Raw genomic sequence first — 22964 nt, forward strand, 5'->3', positions numbered from 1 at the left:
GCCTCCCTCTCTCTCTGCCCCTCCCCCGTTCATGCTCTGTCTCTCTCTGTCCCAAAAATAAATAAACGTTGAAAAAAAAATTTTTTAAAAAAAAAGAAAGAAAGAAAGAAAGAAAGAAAGAAAGAAAGAAAGAAAGAAAGAACTGTTTTCCTCTATCTTGAATAAACCTTCTAATTTAACCAAGCTCAAAATTTTAGGAAATTTCTATAGCTGGTTTTGTGCAAGAAAAGTAAAATCTGGCCTGCCAGCCAGATCAACTGAATAAACTCTAGAAAACAACAAGATGGCAAACATAAGATGTCAAACTAAGGAAAAGAAGAAACACTGCACCTGTACACATGTCACACGCATTCCTCCAAACCAGGGCAAAGAGCCCATGCCCACACCACAGAATTTTCCCCTCTCCCAATTACACACGGCTAGCACATTCTCAGGAGGATGACATTCTCAGGAAGAGTGAACTGACACTCACATCCACAAAACCAAAGACATCCCTGGTATTTAGCATTATGAAATATGAGCAATAAGCAGAACTATACCAAAAGAAGCAGGGCTAATGAAACAGAAAGATCCAGAATTTAAGGAAAACTGTTATCCTCTGAGAGAAAATAGAGAATCTTATAAACATGAAGCAAGGGCATGTGGTTTTAATGAAAACATATGAGAGGATAGCAGACATGAATGATGTATCAGATGAAATACAGACTCATTGGATGGGTCGGCCAGCAAAATGAAAACAGACACAAGCGCCTCATCACACTGAAAGCCCTCTTGGATACCCCACCAGTATCTGGAATGTAATTTTTCAAGAACTGATATTATCTCACACCTCCCAAAAAGGAATGTCTTTCCAGTTTCTGTGTTACGAATCAGCCCAGTAACCTTCTTAAGTCCACAAAATTTGCCACCTAAAAGTTATTCAAACCATTTCATGGTTTGAATTATACTGAACACTCTTTAGGCAACTCTTCCATTTTCCTTCTTCAACAGCTTCTCTACTTTCCAGCAGCATATAGTACATAGTCTATAAGTACTTTTGCACTTCACTGTAATTATATCTCATATTGAGGCATATTAAACAAAATTTCAGAATTGGAACATCTTTTAGAACCAAGAAACAATTTTTTTAGAAATTAAAAATGACAACTTGCCAATAGTCTCAATGGGAAATGACTCACCCTCTTAAACTTTTTTGGAGTAAAAAAGTTTTAAGTAGTATCTACATCAAATTTTACTACAAAGCTAGATTTGTTATTAAAGAAACTAATTTGTATATTTTGGCACATATTCATCCTACTGTTCAATGCTAATACTGATATTGCAATACAGGGTGATCTTAAAGAATAAACGAGGCTTTGACAATTAATTATTAAGGCATATGCCAAATAATTCTCAATGCTCAAGTTTCCTTACCAACAAAAATGTGATTTTTGGTTATTATTCAATTTCCTTTGTGTCCTAAATGTTAGTGTCAGTTCAGAATGCATAAAAGAAAACCCACAGAGAATTAATCCATCCACTGTTATTATTGAAATAGAACTGCAGCTGTTTTGCACCTGTTGCTAAAATCTTTTTAGACATTCTCAATTGAGACCCTAATAGTTCTGCAGATACGCAGTTCTGGATCCCTGTGTGAACACAACTATGTAAATATTATGCACAGTTGTAAAAAAAAACAGCTTTCTGAGTTTTTTTTTAAGTATAGAGGTTTACATTGAACTTCTTTTAGTAAAATTAAATATTATACTGGGGCACCTGGGTGGCTCAGTTGGTTGGGCGTCCGACTTTGGCTCAGGTCATGATCTCACTGCTTGTGAATTCTAGCCCCACATCGGTCTCTGTGATGACAGCTCAGAGCCTGGAGCCTGCTTCAGATTGTCTCCATCTCTCTGCCCCTCCCCTGCCCTCTCTCTCTCTCAAATATAAAACATAAAAATTTTTTTTTTTAAATATTATACTTTTCTTCAATGGCTTATGTGGCCAATAACAAAAACATTTGGAAGTGAGCTAGAAAATTAGCTGTTTATATCCCTGCCATAATGGGTAAGGAAATGTTACCTTTGATTTTAATAAGAATCACTAATATTAATGAATAATTGAGCACATAGTTATCAGGAATCTCATTTTACAAAAAGATAAACTGAGGTTTTAGAAAACTCAAGTCATTTGAAGGTCATGGAGCTAAAAAGTGACCTACCCTAAATCTCGTGTTTTTAATCATTATGCAAACTTCTTCCACTTTGGGAAAGTAGCAATTGATTACCACCACCCTATTTTATACAAGAGACATGCATGTGAATGTTCTGCTAAGATGTAAAGCATAAATTTACGTAAGCCTATTACATCTTTCATAAGCAACAGCCCCTAATTCAGAATAATCCATTTTGATATCACAATGGATACTGTTCTATTTTTAGTTAAATGATATATATTTATATAAATACCCTTTAGAATCACCTCTATGTATTGCCCAGCATTTTTCAATCCAGCAATTTCTTGGTTAATATGTTTATCATCTTCAAAGGGCATTTTAAAATGCATACAACAAAAGAGCTTAACGGAACTAAATCCTATTTGGGACTAAATTCAATGAGACACTACTTCAGGAAGTTGTGTCTTCTAGTCGCTTTCGAGTCCTGACAGAAATGTCAATTTGATCATCTTAGAAAAAAATAGTTGTGTAAGGGAATACTTAAATATCCTTAAAATACCATTCTATGAATGATCTGTTATAGATGTAAGCCTGTAATTTCACCAGTTAGATCTCCTGAAAAATGTTTGATTGTCTTTAAAGCATGTCATCCTATTTTAGAAATAATTTAGATGACTTTTTTATTTACTTATTTTATTTATTTATATTGCAAACACATTACCATTAATAAACTGTTCCTTAGTAATGAGTATTTCATGTAGAATGGCCTATTTCCTTCATCAGATGTTGTTAAAGCACTGTTCAAGCATTCCTAAATGATCTAATGTATTCAATCATTGTAATTTGGATTTAAAATACAGCATAGCTATTAAACATTGACTCAGAAACCTTGTAACCTTACCAAGATTGTTAATAAACAGTAAAACACTGTCAGCTGTTATTTTTTGAGGTCATTTTGCTATTTTTTAGATATTTGAGTCATTTAACATAAATAAAAACTCTAATATTCTTGCCATTTTGATCTTACCATACTAAGTCATCCTTAGTTATAGCACCCATCACTGACCTAAATTTTCTATCTATGAACAATATGGCATTTTGGGGGAAAGAATGTGTTTCAGCATAGAGAAACCTAGACTGTCATATATTAGTTAACCTAATCTATTTCATGTTCCTATTTCCTCTAGTATAATAAAATGAGAGAATATGAAAATCTCATAAATCTTTTGGGAGGATTTTATATATATAAATATGAATATATGTATATTGTTCTAATTATATAATAGATGCATATTCAATATATTTAATTATGTTCAATACTGTATATTTATATATTGAATATACATATATACATGTATTTATACTGCATATAATTGTTCCATTGTGGATCCTCCATAAACAAATAATGAATGAAAAGAAATGAATATATTGAATATATAAAGCTCTTCAAAAAAGTGCTTTCTTTCCTTTTGTGCACCCAATCATGAACCGATATTCTACAAAGGAAAACCTTACTGATTGAAGGTAATTTGGGGAAAAAAAGAACCACCCAAATTAGTGAAAGATTTCAGACTATAATTTTTTAAAATTTTTTTAAGAGAGAGAACACATGTGAGTGGGGGAGAGAGAGAGAGAGACAGAGAGATTGAGAGAGAGAGAGAGAGAGAGAGAGAGAGAGAGAATCTTAAGCAGGCTCCACACTCAGTATGCAGTCCAACATGGGACTCCACCCTACCACTGTGAGATCATGACCTGAGCCAAAATCAAGAGTCAAATGCTCAACAGACTGAGCCACTCAAGTGCCCTCAGACTATAATTTTTTTAGTTTTATCCAAATTGTTATTTCTCAAAAGTTACCAAGTAGAGAGCACTACTTAAAAAAATAAATTCATCTAAAATAAATGCTATCTACTTACACATAAACCATAAATGATATCAAATACAACAGAGTGCTGACTATGTGCCAGGTGCTATTCTACATTCTTCACACATATTAAAAAAAAAAAAAAAAACTGGAATCCTCTCAGGTAGCTACTTTTTACTGATGAGGAAACAAAGACTTTCCCAAGTGACCTGCTCAAAGGCACAACATATCCTAAATGGCAGAGCAGTCTAACTATAGGGTTCATATTCCTTCCTATCCACTACTCCTCTATAATAAATGTGAAACACAAATTTTCTCTTAAGTAGATAAAAACACATCATCTTACAATGTTGATTATGCTATGTTGTTTACTCAAAATCATTTCTTTATATGTGCCACTTGTAATTAGCCAACTGTAAATTACTATAGTCCAAACAGATTCATCTCTGTTGATCATTTTAAACAAACTTGGAAACAAATTTTATCAACTGAATTTATATTTTTCAATGAATATTTTTATATAAGAGTAATCATCTATACTTCAAACTATATATTCGTTCTGAAACTTGTTTAATAAGGTATAATTGTGATAACCAAATGTTGTCTCTTTTTTCATTCACATTTGAAAGAAGTCAAAAGAAGTAAAAATACAATATTCAACTTCTTTGGGAGAAACCTAATAACAAAAATTTACTTTAGAGATGCTTGGGTGGCTCGGTCAGTTAAGCGTCAGATTCTTAATATTGGCTCAGGTCATGATCTCATGGTCATGTGATTGAGCCCCACGTCAGATTCCATACTGAGGGTGGAGGCTGCTTGGGATTCTCTCCCTCTCTCTCTGCCCCTTCCCCACTCATGTGTCTGTCTCTGTCTCTGTCTCTCTCTCTCTCCCCAAATAAATAAACATTAAAAAATAAAAAAATAAAATAAAAATTTATTTTAATTCAGCAAGACAGAGAATAAAATAAATCTTCAGTTACACCTTTCCTTTACAAATTTCTCAATAATCCCAATGGGGGCTTCATATTTAATTAGCTCATCTTTCATATTTTTTGATGATCTCAAAAGTAAATTTAGAAAGTAGCAAATGAGAATTGATCTACATTATAGCAGAAATAAATTATATTCCTGGGTGTACAGCTTGTGAAAAAAGAAAAAAAACTTATTTTAAAAGGCTGTATCATTTGATCTGATTTTAAGATTTTTACTGAAACATGCTTACAATGCCTCTGTACTGTTTTGCCTTGCTTAGAAGCAGGGGACAGAACTGAATGAACTCCAGTTCCCTTTCTAATGTTTAAGTCTGTGAATCTTTAACTCAGTATATGACAGGATATCGGAGATGCAAGAATTATACAATTCAGCCTTTATGACTCATTTTATATTTCTCAGTCAAGACCCATGTGAGAATCTTTAATGTAAGTGGTAAAATTAAGAAATATTATTATTTTGTAGCAAAAATAGACAAAATTTGGGGGAAGAAAACTGTAGATACTGGGCTGTAATGAGTGAAAATAAATCTCAAAGTTTCTAGCAACAAATGATTTCTATGGACATGCTTGATCTTCAAAGATAGTTCAAATTATTTTAATTTTGATCAAACCAATTAAAATCTTTATAAATGTTTCTGTTGAGTTCATTAGATATAAAAATAATTCGTAGCCCAATGACAAATTTTAAAATAAGGAAAATTAGGCCTCTAAAACTGTCAACGCTTCAGTAGCATTTTCAAATTTTTCAAGAGAGCAAAAATCCAATGTTACATTACAAAATTAATTTGAACTGATTGGAAAAATACTAAGATTAATAGCGTTAGCTGCTTAGGATACAAGGTGATAGGAAATTTTTTGTACGTTTGTGAAAATAAAATGATTACATTGTTTCCTTTTGAGTCAAACTTCCATTGTGTAAGAACTCTTAACCCTTTCATTGAATTCAGAAAATATCATGTATTTGATGCTGTGTTACACAGGGTTAATCCATTCTCCACAGTGAAGTGCACAAATTTCAGCAATAACATATTCTGTTCCACTGTCATCCGTATAAAATATTGTTTACACTCCAGGACTATCGCTTCGGGAAATTATTGATGAGAGCAGCTGCTCCTTCAGAATAAAAGTAAAAAAGTCCTTTCTGTCCAACCAGGGGCACTTCAGTCTCTTGCTTTATCTCTATGGCACAGAAGCAAGCAAGATTGGATTTTAGAATTGGTTAAAAAAATTATAAAATGAAATAAAAATCTTCAGAAAGAAACTCTTTAAAACTTCACTTGGGAACTTTTGTCAGGCTCTGAACCATCTCCCTTGACTCAAAATCCTTTGTTAAAAATGAAATGAAAAACAGAACCTAAACTATACACTGTAATCGGCAACCAACTTCAGACGCAACTCATTGCTACTGAACTGAACATTGTAATTGCAATTATAACTCTACACTGGTTCATGCATAAATTATTCAAATTCGGGCAATAGATTATTCAAACATTATCTCGAAGAAACACTTCTGAAAGCTCACTAACAATTATGCTTCAACTCTTTACTAACAAATGCCATGCAATTAAAAGCGTAATGTATTTTTTAGACCCTCAAATGGTCAATAAAAATTGTTTTAACACAAATGTATTTTTAACTATAATTCACTATTAAAAATTTCTTTCTTGTCAAATCTCAAAAAATTTCAACACTCTCTCTGAAAAGAAAAGGTTGAGAATTCATCCACATTGTTCAAATTGAGTGTATATACTTCAATAGACTAACTTCTTTTATAAAAAGATGGAAGTCTGAATATTAAATTTAAAAGGGGGATTCTCGATTTCTGTTAAAAAGCCAATAAAATGTCAGTTTCATATGACCTAACTGACTTTCCCTACCAAGTTGTATTTTCACATAGAAAGTTGAATCAATCATTAGAATAAGTTTCATCTAAGTTCTAGAGTTAATCATTTGGACCTCACTTTTGTGGAAGTCATAAAATTCACAAATCCTGGGTCATGTTGTTGTTCATCCTATAGACTATGTAAACTGCCTCTTTAAAGATTATATAATCTGGGGCACCAGGGTGGCTCAGTTGGTTAAGTGTCCACCTCTTCATCTTGTCTCAGGTCATGATCTCACGGTTTGGGATTGAGCCCCACATTTGGCTCTGTACTGACATCGAAGCCTGCTTGGAGTTCTCTCTCTCCCTCTCTGCTCCTCCCCCCCCCCTCACTCTCCCCTCACTCTCTCTCTTTTTCTCTCAAAAATAAATAAATAAACTTAAAAAAAGTAAAGATTATATAATCTGTGACTTACACGGACACACCTGAGGCCCCTGATTACTTTCCTCAAGTATTGTATCAAGTGGGTAGTGAAGAATGCTTTACTCAATTATTATCCAAGCCATCATAGGCATCACAATGACCCTGATTTAGTGCATTTTTTACAACAGAGGGTCAATAAATGTCCACTACTTAAACTTTGGACAAAGAAATTATTACTCATTTTACTGACTAAGTACAAAGGCAGGTCTTGCTTCTGCCAATACTGGGATCTCTTACACAAACTGATTCTCATTGGTTCTGAATAGGTCATGTATCTTTTCCTGAGCCACGCACTGGGGCACCTGAAATGTAATTCTCGAACTGACCAGGCTTGAGTCACATGACCAGGAATCATTTATGTAAGTGTTACAATCACACTATCATCTCTTCTTGTAATTTGTATGTTTAAAATACAAATCCTTCCTTGTCTTGGCTATACACAGATAGCAAAATATCAGGGAGTAGTTTTGTTATTCATTATCTGTGTTATTTTACCTTTAGATGAAATTTTTCTCTTCCACACCTACATAATACATATTCTCTATATGTGAAAATTAGAGGACTTTGTTTTGTCTTCCTCTGACCTCACAGTTTCCTCCAACTGAAGGGAAAAATTTACAAACTGGCCCTAACATCTATCATTCTGCCAGCATAGCAGAGGTGCACAGGACACACAACATATGAACTTCTGTCTATATGTTTACATTTATACTCCACATCTTTCCATAAAAGATTTCAACATGGCTTATAGGAAAATATGCTACAGGACAAGATGAAGCTAAATGAATTTTGGCATCATAGCTAAAGAAAAACAAAAGCAGCGAAACAGCAGGAATAAGATTTGAGAAAAAGAATAATCATAATAACTGTCATTAATTTGTATACAATTAGCAGAGAAATTGCTTTTAAGTATCAGACCAAGAGAACCAAGGTGAACATAATCAGCTTTCTAAACAGAGTATCTAGAAGACCTTAAACACACACACACACACACACACACACACACACACACACACACACACATTGTTTTATATACTTAAAAATCATCAACATCTGATTTTTCTTCCTCACAGAAGGGAACCAAGGACAGAAAAATGTTGCACTGGCCAGAAGGTAACCTTGGAGAAAGTGCCCTGAGGTGGTAGTCATATTTCTGCAGTAATAAGGAGAGACCTGCAGCCTGATTTTTATTCTGTTTATGAAGCTCTGTGGCAGGGAAGGAAGAGAGATGCAGGTTAAAGATATGCCATAAACTATTCAATGTACAAGTGTGGAATGGATATGAAACTATTAGCAGAATTTTTGCTGCCAGCAAAGAGAAATTCACATATACAGGAGATGCAGTTTATCTTCTGGGACTTTCTGAAAAGTAAAAGAAACCAGCAAAATCCTGTCTTCATCTTTCCTTTGTTATTCAAAAAATTAAACTGCTATAGAAACCCTGCATATCAAAATTATATTTATCATTATTCAAACACATTAAAAGTAGAAGAACTAGAGACTGTATTTAAAAAAGAAATAAATACCATTAATTTTCTTCTTTCAACTTTGCTGGAGAATAAAGTGATTAGATTTTGGATTTGCATTAATGAATAATTTAGGAGTTATGAAGAAGACACTAATTGTTGATGGAGCAACCTTTGCTGAAGAACACTCTATTTAAATAAGCAGAGTGCCTCAGGGTTTTTTTTGTCAGTCTAAGGAGAGCCATTTTATTTCACTCTAGGAACTTCTATAGTTGAATGTTGCATTAACTGAGAGAAATAGTTGTTTTTTTTTTTTTTTTTTAATGTTTATTTATTTTTGAGAGAGACAGAGACAAAATGCGAGTGGGTTGGGGCAGAGAGAGAGGGAGGCACAGAATCTGAAGCAGGCTCCAGGGCTCCGAGCTATCAGCACAGAGCCTGACACGGGGCTCAAACTCATGAGCTGTGAGATCATGACCTGAGCCGAAGTTGGACGCTCAACCGACTGAGCCACCCAGGCGCCCCATGAGAAATAGTTTTAAGCACAACAGTTGTTTATGCATACCAATGGAAAATCTCAATAGAAATATTCTTTCTGAGTTTTGGATGAGGAATAAAAGAGTAACAGACCACGTGGAACACAGTCATAAATAAAAATGGGGGAATTCATAAAGAATTTCATAAAACAGCTATGGCCACAACAGTATTTCATACTCAGCTGATCTGTATTACAGTCTGTAGTACATCAATTGGCAATGAACTCATGGCCCATGAAAGACACCAACAATCACTCTACCTATATCCCAACAAGGAGACGCAGTCAATTCATATTTAGTGAGTGCCACTGTATATGAGCTGTTTATCTAGACACAGAAGTCAGAAAAACCTCTAGGTATTTATAAATCATAAAAGCTTACAAATGTTACATATGCTATAAGAAGTGAATATCAAACCAAAGAGAGGGAAACATGGCTATGGATTTAGGTTTTGTAATGTTGCCTTTTTAATAAACAAAAATAGATGAGTTGTTATAACAAAACAAGCCTGTATATATATTAACTATGCAAAACCATATTATATAACTATATAACTGTAACAATTATTGAAGCAGATTTATTTGCATAGAGGGTTTGAATCTGGAGTGAGGAATGAGGGAAAATGGAGGTTGGTAAAGGACCAGTTTGCTATGAAGCCAAACTCATTCCTTGCATTATGTGAACTAGAGCTTAAACAAAGTAGAAAAATGAAATTTGATGGGTTTAGTCTATTATCCAGTTCTGATCAGATCAATAATTTTTGTACACTGAAAATGGACCATAAGAAATACAACAAAGTATTTGGATCATGAGATAATGTTATTTGCATCTTATACACTTCTTTACTTTTCCAATTTTTCTGCAACGTATACTAATTAATTCTAAAACCAGAAAAAAATCAAAACATTGTATTTTTAAATTAACTATAATAAATGTTAAAACTAGTAATAAAATAAATCTGTATTTGCTTTCACATGTTTCAAAGTACACTTAAGTGATATTTCGTTTATGTAAATATGCCTACACTTGAATGAACACTTATATATATAAGTCGCCCATATATTATACCCTCAGCACAGAATTATTGGTTTTCACTTCACTGTTCAAGTCAAGGTTCCATTAGCATGGTATCATGCTGTGAAAACTACCAACTGTTAAGAATGAAGACATCAATTTTCACATCTCTGGTCAACATTGTAGAATGCTTAAAATAATCATATATTTCTAAATGTAATGCTGAAATATACTTTCAAAGGTCTCATTAAATGTGAAAGTTTGTGTATTTTCAATATATAGCTATGGAGACAGGTTAATACGCCTGCCTTAGTCATTAAATGCTAAATAAAAATCTCTGTTAATTTTGTATTTTAAAGAAGCTTCAGGGCGCCTGGGTGGCGCAGTCGGTTAAGCGTCCAACTTCAGCCAGGTCACGATCTCGCGGTCCGTGAGTTCGAGCCCCGCGTCAGGCTCTGGGCTGATGGCTCAGAGCCTGGAGCCTGTTTCCGATTCTGTGTCTCCCTCTCTCTCTGCCCCTCCCCCGTTCATGCTCTGTCTCTCTCTGTCCCAAAAATAAATAAACGTTGAAAAAAAAATTTTTTTTTAAATTAAAGAAGCTTCAATTTATTTTTATACATTGAAAAAATTCCAAGTACCTGTAGGTTTTCAACTCAGCAGGATTTCTGAGGGAAAAACGTGCTGTGCACTAAAAAATAATGGTCTAGAGTAAGAGTGCAAGTCTAGGGAAGACATAAGGTAGTTTCCTCCATTTAGAATAAAAAGGACCTATGTGTCCAACTAAGTATAAGGATTCCATAGCTATCTACTATTCTTTAACAAGTATGGTACCCTAAAGTGGATGGAAGAATGTATAAGTCCTCATTCAATTCAATCAATAGTTCTATTTAATTGAGAAACATTTATTGAGTACGTGTTGCCAGTCACACACACAAAGAGTCAGAACTCATAATCAAATGAGCTATATGTATAAGGAATAGCTATTAGTTAACCTTTGTTTTTCTATTATAGCCATACTTCTACTTTGAATAGATTCTCACTCTACAGTGATGAATAGATAATTCGACCTCCCATCTCTCTACCTCTTGTATCACACACACAGACACACACTCATGTGTATACACATTCACACACACAATGTGTTGTGTTTGCATGGTAAGTTGAAGAAAATATAAGTACAGCAAAGGTGTCAAGAACAGGAAATGCCTATCTGGTCCTTGATCATCATCCATCCTTGGAGACCTCAAATCACACCTCATGTGGCACTTGTTCCTCAGTGCATTCCTGTTGCTGCTCCCTCGTTCCTCTTTGCAATTCAGAACTCCTTTCCAGGCCTTGGATCCTCATGGTTAATTCCCTGCCTCTCTGAAGTATATAGGAATATATTCTCATACTTCAAACCAAGCTGAGTTGCGGGTAACTAGATAAGATTGTCTAAGACCTTTATCTTCACAGACACACCACATAGTTATTTATTCTTTAGAACCCTCCCTGCTGGAAGATCTCTTCCAAGGAGGTAAGCCACAGGTACTTTCTACTCTTACATTCCAGAAATCAGGTTAGGGTATGTTACTACTATGAAAAGAACTTGGCTCAAGAAAATGAATGGCCACAGAGCCCCTTCTACAGGGTAATTTAATGAAGTTCTTTTTACTTTCCCTCCAAATTTTTCCTTCTTCATAGCCCAAGTAACCTTTTAGTATCTTGAGAAAACTGGCTTTTTTCTAGTATGCATTCTTCTTATATTTTGTGTGTGTGTGTGTGTATGTGCGTGTGTTTGTGTGTGGTATGTGATCTGTATTAAAAACCTTAGACTTCCAATCGCTCCTGGAGTATCTTACCAGATTCTTTTGCTTTGACCTAATCCTCAAGGATATTCAACAGCTTCTCATTGCCACTTAAAAGGAATGTGCCTATCTGATCTTGCTATGCAGGCCTTCTGAGAAATCTGAATTCTTCCTAACTTTTTTCCCACTACCGTCTACAGAAGACCTGCAACTCTAGTGAGACTGGTCTCACCATTGCTCCCAACATACATCACCCCCGCTGCAATCCTGTTACTGTTGCTTACTGTGCTTTACGTGTACTGTATTCCAATCCAAAGCTGGAAACTTTCAGATTCTGATCTAGATATCTCTCTTCCATAAAGGTTTCCCAAATACTCTCCCATCTGATCACCCTTTGGTCAGGCAACTGTTACCAATGTATACATCACCTTGTGTCATTTGCAGCTGTTTCTACTGTTTTTAGACTCTATCTTACATACTTACGTATTATTGGATTGGAAGTTTCTCACAAATACAGTTCATGACAGGTAGTACATAGCTGGACAAAATGCAATGAACAAATACTTAGAAAAATGAATTATATGTGCACATGGGGTCCGAGAGAGAGAGAGAGAGAGAGAGAGAGAGAAGAGAGAATGCAAGTCAATTTCAGACATTTGTTTATTATCCAAGTAAATATAAACTACACCAGCAAATAAATATTGAATTTTCTGCCATGTAGCCATTCTAGAGAAACTTAATATTACAAAAACTCAATTTTTAATATAAAACTAATGTTTTGCCTATATTACTTGATTTTTAATGTTTTACTAATTCTTTATCCATCTGTCCTCATTGGTACAATGCTCTAATCCAATTTCTTAAGAAGACATGTTTACTCCTCAGTCTTTTAGAAATAAAAATCTGTTTGTCTTGCCTGTTTCTTCATAAATGCTTTCCACTCTAATGCATTATTTAAAGTAAAAACATGTGTATGAGCCTATTTCTATCAGATATTTGATGTTCGTTTGTTTGCAGAGATAGAAAGACAAGAATACAAGCAACACCTTTGTATATTTAAATAATTCACATTGCCGGAGGTCCTTTATACTTACTAAAACTGGGGTGGCTTTGAATAATCTGTGAGAGATTATATTAAAGGATGGATCTCTAGATACAATTTCCTTCCTCAATTCTATTATACTTTCCTTTCTGATATTAGATATCTAAGGCATTGGTGACAATGAAACTTCAGTGTTGTGTTATTTTATGGCGAAGTTTTTATTTCCCAGGGGGTAATATCCTTTCTGGAAGCACATTCAAGATCATTTCTGAGGGCTGTTTTCATTCTTTACCTGGGGAGATCTCAACTAGCAAATAAGCCCCAGGGACATTTTCCCTTTTACTGCAGCTGAATCTATAGCAGCTGGAAGACTCCCTGGCATTTAATAAATACTTGTTAAAGAAGTAAAGGACTAAATCAGAAAAAAACGATCATTTTCTCTAAGTATTTTTTTTTCTTTCTTATGCCTTTCTTTAAAGTACCTATCTCCCTCCTCCTTATTTTTCCCCTGGCTGCACATCCCCCTGAAACCTTCAAAAACCAATTGACAGAAACAGTGTTAAACTGTACTTAGTAATAACAGAATACTAGTGGATTTGCACAGGGCAAATATTTATAGATATCATATAAATACTTACAGGTATTATGTAAGCTTGTTTCCCCTCCCCTAAAAATTATCCATTGATTTTTCTCAAGGTTAGCAACTTTGCATAAGCAAAATAGAAATTAGGACTTTAAAGATACTTTCCTATAGGAACCTAGGAAGGAAATGAAAGCTACCTGTCCTCAGTTTATGTGCACACAACTTTTGATGGTAGAATGAAAAAAAAATAAGCAAAAAGAAGTGATGAAGGAAAGATGGGAAGGAGGGAGGAAGGAAGGAAGGAGGGAAGAGTGGTGGGGGTAGGGAGCGAAGGAAGGAGAGCAAAAAAAGAGGAAAGGAAGGGTAGGAAGGAAGGCAGAGAGAAAGAAAGAAAGCAAGCTTAATAACCACTGCATCGAAGTATACAATTTATTGAAAAAAAATTTAGCTGTTTTAGATCACATATATTTAAAAACTAATTAGCTTGCAGATATAAATATTTTCACTTTAAAGAGAATTTCACTGTCAATATAAACACTTGTTCATAAGGACTGTTATCACGTAAAGATGATAGCATCTGAGTAAATCTCCAAGAATATCTTGAGCTCTTAGAACTCTGACTTCTTTAATTATAGTATGCATTACTAAGTTCCTTTTACATATGACTGAATTATTAATACTTAAGAAGAAAAGACAATTCATATATAACTCTTGTTGCAGGAGCTCACGATGTGGAAGTAATTCTTTCACAAGAACAAGGAAACCATGCACCTCCAGCTGTGACAGAAACAGGGTTGGAGAAGAGTCCCCCACCAGCTCACCTTTTCATTGTTACATGTCACTTACTATAATAAATCATTAAGAGGCGTGTCTACAGTATTGCTTCTGCTCGCTTCACTTGGTTTACATAAATGTAGATATGTCGAGATATACTTTGCATTTCTGTAGAAAGCTTCATGGAAAGTTAAACTTGCTTTTTAATGCTGAATCACAGAACTTACATTCTTTCTTGAAGTATTAAATTTGTTCATATTTTGAATCTTGGGAAATGGCGACATAAAGAGTAATATAAATAGTTTTATAATTGTACTATCATTCCAGAGTCCAAGGCCCTTTGGGTTTTGTTTTGTTTTCTTTTCTATTACTTTTTAATGTCATTTATGCACAAGTATACAGTTACCAGATATATTAAAAGCTACCATATATTTTCATATAAAACAGCTGAATTTTGTATCCGCATGGAAAGAAAGCATTATATTTGGATACATAAGAAAGAAAAAATATTTAGAGTAAATAGGTATTTCAAATTATTTTTCATTGAATATTAAGAAGATATATGATATAGGACATAATATGTGCACATAACCATACACAAATTTTGCTGTAACTTTTATGTTAATTGAGGTTACTTCCATAACCTTTTTACACTTCGTTTTTCCCACTCCAAAACACATCACGGAAATCCCTCCAGGCTAATTAGTGGAGAACTAATTCATTGTTTTTAATGACAGCATAATATTCCATGGTGTAGATACCCCACCATGTTCAAAGCCATGCCCCTATTGACAGGAACTGTCTTTATTTCCACTATTTTTCTTTCCTTTTATTTTACTCAAAATATTTTCACATATTTTATTAAGTCATCGTGCTCTTATTTATCTGTATTATAGATTCAATGCAATTTAAATTGTTAAACAAAAGTATGTGTAGCTTTGTTTTCACAGATACTTTTTCAAACCACAGTGCAACACTCACTTTTCCTAGTGTGTGCAAAAGTTAACTCTTTTACAGATCATCACCAGTGATAGGAAATACAGTTCTTTTTATTTTTTGACAAGTCTATGAATATAATGGTATATGTTTTTTTCTGTGCTTGCTTGTGTGTCTCTGCACGTGTGCATCTAACAAATTTGAACGTTTTTTTTCTTACATTTAGCCAAGATCTTTGCTATTTATCTAGAGACTTAATATTTTTCTTGTCACTCTAAAAGCTCTCTGGTAACATATACAACATGCTGCACAAGATATTAGCAAGTACAATCCAGAAACAAATCAAAATGAAAATATATGACTAAAGGTTTATTACAGGAATGGAAGAGGATGCATTATCAAGAAGCCTAATAGGAAATCCATTACTTCTATATATTAATAGAATAAAAATAAATAACCATACCAATAGACGATCAAAAGACATTTGATAAAAATCAGCGGTCATTTCCAGTAAAAGCACAAAATAAAATATTAACAAAAACAAAATACGTAGATACAATAAGGACTATCTTACCACAACCCAATATTACATTAAATAAAGAAACACTAAAATCCTTCCAGTTAAAGACAGAGATGAATATTTTCACTATTAATATTAAATACTGCCTTGAAAGATTTAACAAAAGCTAAAGCAAACATCCAAGAAATTTAGATAACTAGCATAAGTACTGGAAAAGATGAAATGATCCTAATTAAAGGATAAAAAATCTAAGATAAAAAATTTTCAAAAACAAAATAATAAAAGACTTTGCTAAGGTAGAAAAACCTGACATAAATATACAACACCCAATAGCTTTCTCTATTCAAGCAATCACTACCAATAAAAAAAAATAGGAGGAAAATCTCTTTTCGATAGTGACAAAACCCAAAAGATATTTAGTAATAAATATATTGAGAACAATATTTTTCGGTGATGAAATGTTAACTAAAATAAGTATTCTAAGATCTGACCAAATGGAAAGTCTTACCATGTTCCTGATGAGCAAGAGAAAAACAATCCTGGATACCTGGGAGTAGACCTGGCAATCACATGTTCTCCTGTAGAAGATACACAATTTCACAGAATAATACCATCAGACAAGGCTACTTGATCACCATGATGAACAAATAAAATAAATAAATAAATAAGACAACGACCACTATGCCCTAATCATTTTTGAACACAGATAAACATGAATATTGTCCAAACAACAAAACTAATTAAATTCCTCTCTCCTGGTTAATATGAGCGTCTGCTTCTTGTTTACTAATTAGCTCTAGACTCACTTCATTCCTCCTTCCTTATAGATGAGATCTATTATTACCCCCTCCCCAATTGTAGAATTGCCCCTCCTTTACAGCATCCAATCCAAGGCAAAGCCTTATTTCCTTTAATGCTCTTCAAAATTACTAACACAATCCTAAATCCTAGAATAGACTATTTTTAACAATCTGAGACACTCCATTTTCCCCCATGTGTGTTCCCCCTTTGCTGCCAAGAACAATAAACTCAACTTGCTCAACTTTAGGTTGCTCCTGGTGGTCTGTGTGTGGTGGGCATTGACACTGGATGGAAAGATTAAGAAGGCAGACCTATCAATTCTCCTATAATTAATATTTTAATGTTTAAAGCAAGTACAACCAGAGTTCCCACTTTGTGTGTTGTGGGTTGGGATTTGTTCAAAATAATCTTCAAACTTCACTAGAAATATAAATGCCTGAGTGTGTGTGTGTGTGTGTGTGTGTATACACAAATATATATATATATATATGGAGAGAGAGAGAGAGAGAGAGAGCACAACTGGAGGGAGATGGGTGTGTTGACAAAAAAAGCTGCATGAGGGGTCCTTGTGGAGACGGAACCTTTCAGTATTTTTACTGTGGTGGTGGATACACAAAACTACACATGTGATAAAATTGTTTAGAACTAAATACACATGCACACACATGAGTGCAAATAAAACTAGGGAAATCTGAATAAGATTGACAAATTATATCTATGTCAATATCTTGGTATGATATACTATAATTTTGCAAAATGCTACCATTGGGAAAGTATACAATGGATCGCCCTATATTCTTTTAAATACAAGTGAATCAAAAATTATCTCCAATTTTTCAATTAAAACAAGAATAGCAATGTTTATGGAGAAGGGAATGTGCATTATCAGAATTCGTATTTTACTCTAAAATCAGTGAACACAAACGATGGGTATTGGTAAAAATAGTGGACTAAAGTATAAAATCTAGAAATATATATTCATTATATTGATTTCCAAATCAAATATTGTTTCAATCAGACAAAAAGTGTTTCAAACATCTGGGAACTAATATACAGCACTATGTTAAGTTATAACCAATTATTCAATGAATAGGAAACAATACTGCTGTTCTATCAGAATGTAAATTCTATTTTTTTTAATTTTTGTTAACGTTTATTTATTTTTGAGATAGAGACAGAGCATGAACAGGGGAGGGTCAGAGAGAGAGAGAGACACAGAATCCGAAACAGGCTCCAGGCTCTGAGCTGTCAGCACAGAGCCTGAAGCAGGGCTCAAACTCACAGACCGTGAGATCATGACCTGAGCCGAAGTCGTACGCTTAACCGACTAAGCCACCCAGGCACCCCTAAATTCTATTTTTTAAAGTTGCATACTTTTTAAAAATGTTTATATATTTATTTTTGAGAGAGAGAGAGTGTAAGTGAGGGAGGGCAAGGGGGAGAAAGAATCCCCAGGAGGCTCTGCACTGTCAGCACAGAGCCCTGTTTAGGGCTTGATCTCATGAACTGTGGGTTCATGACCTGAGCTGAAATCAAGAGTTGGATATTTAACTGACTGAGCCACTCAGGTGCCCTTAAAATTGCGTATTATATTTAAATTATGTTTTGCATAAAAAATTACAATTCAGATATATTTAGTAGAATGCTATCAACATTTTTTTTTTAGTTAAACACTGGGAAATAACGTCTAGCATGGAAATGTATATTAACTATTATTGTATGAAGCAAAAGAGAACTTCTCAATCCAGGTAACATATAAACCTCCCAAGAAAGATTTCATCTATGGAGGTTTCTGTATAAGGCCAAAGTGTCATTCTTCTAAATTCCATTACATATTTTCAGATAAATTTAATACCTAATGCCTCTTTCTTAAAACTGCCTTATCCCCAGGAAGTACATTTCTTGTTCCTGCCCTGTTATAATTTATCTTGATTTTTTTTTTTAATTCTTTTGCAGCTGGTCTCCTTAATCCTCTTAATTATAGCTTCTTCAAACCTCACCCTTATGTACTCCACTTGCACTATTATCAGATCATTTCATTATCAATTATCTGTAAAATTAGTTCTTAAATTATTCTTGGTTTTTAATAACTTATTGTTCTCACCCATCAACCTTTCCAATTCTAAGGTAGTATTTTTAGATATGTTTCTCATTCTCTTTCTCAGAGCCATTAAGCAAAGACCACACTTTGATTACTTTCTTTTTTTCACAAATATTGTGAAGTACCCTACCTCTTCTTAAGGTCCAAGGCTAAAACAGTATTTCTCAAAGTGGGCTTAAAAATCACTTGCAGTGCACGTCAGAGATATAAGTTTCTGCTACCATTTCCATAAATTCTACCTAGAAGGTCTGTGGTGGGACCCCCAAATCTGTTATTTTATTTTTTTCTGAAACATATTTTTTTTCTTTACTTTTTTTCCCAGTTTCACTGAGATATAATTGACATAAAATAAGGATTCCAATATGGGACATATAAGGACAATTCTTTTTTTTAATTATTTTAATGTTTATTTATTTGAGAGAGAGAGAGAGAGAAAGACAGAGAGAGAGTGCAAGCAGGGGAGGGGCAAACACAGAGGGAGACAGGGAATCCTAAGCAGGCTCCTTAGTGTCAGCACTGAGCCCAACACAGAGCTCAATCTCATAAACTGTGAGATCATGACCTTAGCCACTATCAAGAGTGGATCACTCAACTGACTGAGCCACCCAGGTGCCCCTGTAAGGACAATTCTTAAGAAACCCAAAAGGAAGCATAAATGGTACTCATATAAAAGTCCTCCTCAGGCGCCTGGGTGGCGCAGTTGGTTAAGCGTCCGACTTCAGCCAGGTCACGATCTCGCGGTCCGTGAGTTCCAGCCCCGCGTCGGGCTCTGGGCTGATGGCTCAGAGCCTGGAGCCTGTTTCCGATTCTGTGTCTCCCTCTCTCTCTGCCCCTCCCCCGTTCATGCTCTGTCTCTCTCTGTCCCAAAAATAAATAAACGTTGAAAAAAAAAAAAAAAGTCCTCCTCAAGTTCATCTTGTGATAGACTCTAAAACATCAACACTGGAAGTATCTCAGTGTTTTGGCCAATAGTTGGAAGAATCTAGAGCTGCTTCTGTTAAATCCCCTGGTAAATCATGGATAGGGTTTTAGCCTACAAGCTTAAATATCAGCAAGTCATCGAGTCAGTACACTTAGTGATATGGAGAGGTGGAGGCCAAATAAGCTCAAACAATTACTTCCATGTCACTGAGCCTCAGTTTCTTCCTCTGTAATCTAAGGATAACATCTACCTCCATAGGGTAATGTGAGGATTAAATGAGACCAAGTGTTAAGTGTTCAGTTCAGACTCAAACACAGGGCAAGTGATAAGTGTATATTAGCTCATATTTCTCCTCTGGGAAGTTTTCACACTTTTCTCAGATGTTTTCATTCCTAATAACTGTTTACATTTCTAGAAGAACATGGCCTGAGTAAAACATGTTGCATTGTGTTGGGATCCTGCAGGTGCTTAAATGATTGTTAGATCAGAAACCCGACAACAACAAAAAAATACTTTGTTTTCCTCATGTGTTTAATTTCCTTTGTTTGAGGTGATGAAAATTCTCAGAAAGTGGAGAGGAAAATATAAGCATAGTGTCTTTTGAGAAAGGCTACCCCTCCCTCATGTCACATATTATATTGCCCTTCTCTCATGTCCTAATACAGTGCCCCAAAGTCCCAGAGAAAAACACTTTCCTCTGTTGGAAACATAATCGCATCACAAATTATAGCCATGGATGTTTGCTCTGTGAGTAATATAAACATTTCACATTTTCCATCAAGTCTGAAAAGGGAAACAAAAAAGAGCTATGAATGTTATCTTAATGGAGAGTCTTATCAGAGAAGACTACCCTATACTCCAAACAAAAATCACTGGTCACTTGTGCCCTCAAAAAGAAAAGGAAAGGCAGGCCACCCTCTTGGTTGCAATTAGTGTCCTACCAAAAGGATTTTATAAATCACTTTCTAATTAGGAAGCAATGAGTGTTTAGAGAGCACAGACCTTTATAAATCCTAAAATATTTCCTCTCCAGGATCAGGAAACCTTGTGCTGGTTATTTCTTCAATAACAAGCAAGTGCCAGGTACCATGCCCACTACTATCAAAGAGTTCCTGGTCTGATACCAAGAGGTCTTTGACCAACACCTCCACCTCCTCCTGGGTTGGAGATTTCCCATTGGGCATCTGTATCTTTATGCCAGAGTATTTCTCCTAGAACCATGCTTCCTTGTGCATTCTTTTTTTTCCCTTTTCCTTTATCAAAACTGCTCTAATAGCTCATGTGCCTGAGAATATATTATGATTAACTTCTCCTGTTTAAGATGATATTACATGGACCAAATATACTTACCTTGATCCTAGAAAAACTTTTTCATCTTAATAAGTACCTCTCTGAAAGGGAGGGATGTTTTAGGGCAGACAATGCTATCAGGGTCTTTAAATCATGTTGCATAATGTACTCACCTACAAAATGAAACTCAAATACCTAATAAGTGCAAGGCACCCTTGCAGATTCTCGGCACTTTAAAGTTTAGCTAGAGGCGCCTGGGTGGCTCAGTGTGTTAAGTGTCCGACTTCGGCTAGGGTCATTATCTCATGGTTTGTGAGTTCAAGCCCCACATCGGACTCTGTGCTGATGGCTCAGAGCCTGGAGCCTGCTTAGGATTCTGTGTCTGCCTCTTTCTCTGCTCCTACCCTGCTTGAGTTCTGTCTCTCTCTCTCAAAAATAAATAAATATTAAAAAAAAGCAAAGTATAGCTAACATAGTTGAATGTTTATACCATGCAAACAAATAAAAACACTATTAGTTCTACAAAGACTAACTCACAATAACTCTATGAGTAGGGAACTATTATCTCCATTTTATATGCAAGAAAATTAGTAAGAAACAGAGATGTGATACATTTGCCAAGGTCACACAGCAAGTAGGTATTAGTCATGGCTGAACCCTAGGAAGCTCAGCATCAGAGCTCAAAGGTTTAAGTATTAGAAGCTTTACCACTATGAAAATCCTTCCATGAAATTGAGAGCTCTCAGTCTTATGGGGCAAAGCTATGGAAAGAAATAACACTAATAAAACATATGAGCTACATAATGGATGCTGTATCCTGAATGATGTATGCTTCCAACTGCTGGAATTCGTCAACCACCAATCCTCATTATAATTGCTCTAGATGAAAATCATCACCTGGCCCAGGGTCAGCCCCGTTTCCAGGCAACTCACGTCCCAGAGCTACTCAACATGGAGGACCATTGTGAGAACAATTCAAGCTTCCCATTTTTACATGGGGCTCTTTGGAGTCTTCTTTGAAACTGCAGCACAGCCCAGAAGCTCTCTCTGCTCAATCCTGCTTCCTTCTCCTTCTTTCCAGCGCTATTAATACTCATCTCCACCTCAGAAAGGAAAGTCTGGTCTCTATCTTGCATGCTCCTCCCCATCTCAGAATCTCAGAACCACAGAGTCCGATTCCTGGGAATCCTGACCTAAGACATGCTACAATATAAGCAACTCTGGAGGAAGGAGAAGTGACAAAGGAATTCATTAACTTCTAGGGGAAGTTCTATCGGTAGTGGATAGAGTTGAGGCAAGAGAATCTATTCTAGTTCTTATTTATAAACAAGAAAATCCAATATGGCTAGTTTCCATTAAAAAATAAAAAACAACCTATGAAATGACATTAGGTGGCTCATAGACTCTCTGAGAGGGGTGGTGAACATAGCTCTGAAATTACATGACACACCACGTCCATACACATTTACAACATCTCTGCCTGAAATATCCTCAGTATACAACCGTCCCATCTGGGATTGGACTTCAAAACATATGCTCCTGCCACCCAGGGAACTGTGATACCTTCAATCATGATGTTTGCCACCTGCTCAGGCAAAGCCACCTCCTAATGTTGCTAATTTCTAAGTACACATCTGATTTGTAAAACACTGGTCAGCAGCCTATATCCTTATAGCAATGGTATCTGAGGATGTGCATTTTCAGAAAGTGGAGGCTAAAACAGAAACTAGCCACATCATCCACTATAGGATTACCTGGATTTTCCTCTTTACATAACAGGGGTTCTGTGTAATCTTTCTGGACTATGTAGTATTCCACAGAAATTAGAATAGGAAATGAATAGTGAATCTCCCTTTCTTAACCAAATGTTTACTGCTT

This window comes from Leopardus geoffroyi, chromosome C1 (assembly GCF_018350155.1).
Source record: "Leopardus geoffroyi isolate Oge1 chromosome C1, O.geoffroyi_Oge1_pat1.0, whole genome shotgun sequence".
Classification (NCBI taxonomy): Eukaryota; Metazoa; Chordata; class Mammalia; order Carnivora; family Felidae; genus Leopardus; species Leopardus geoffroyi.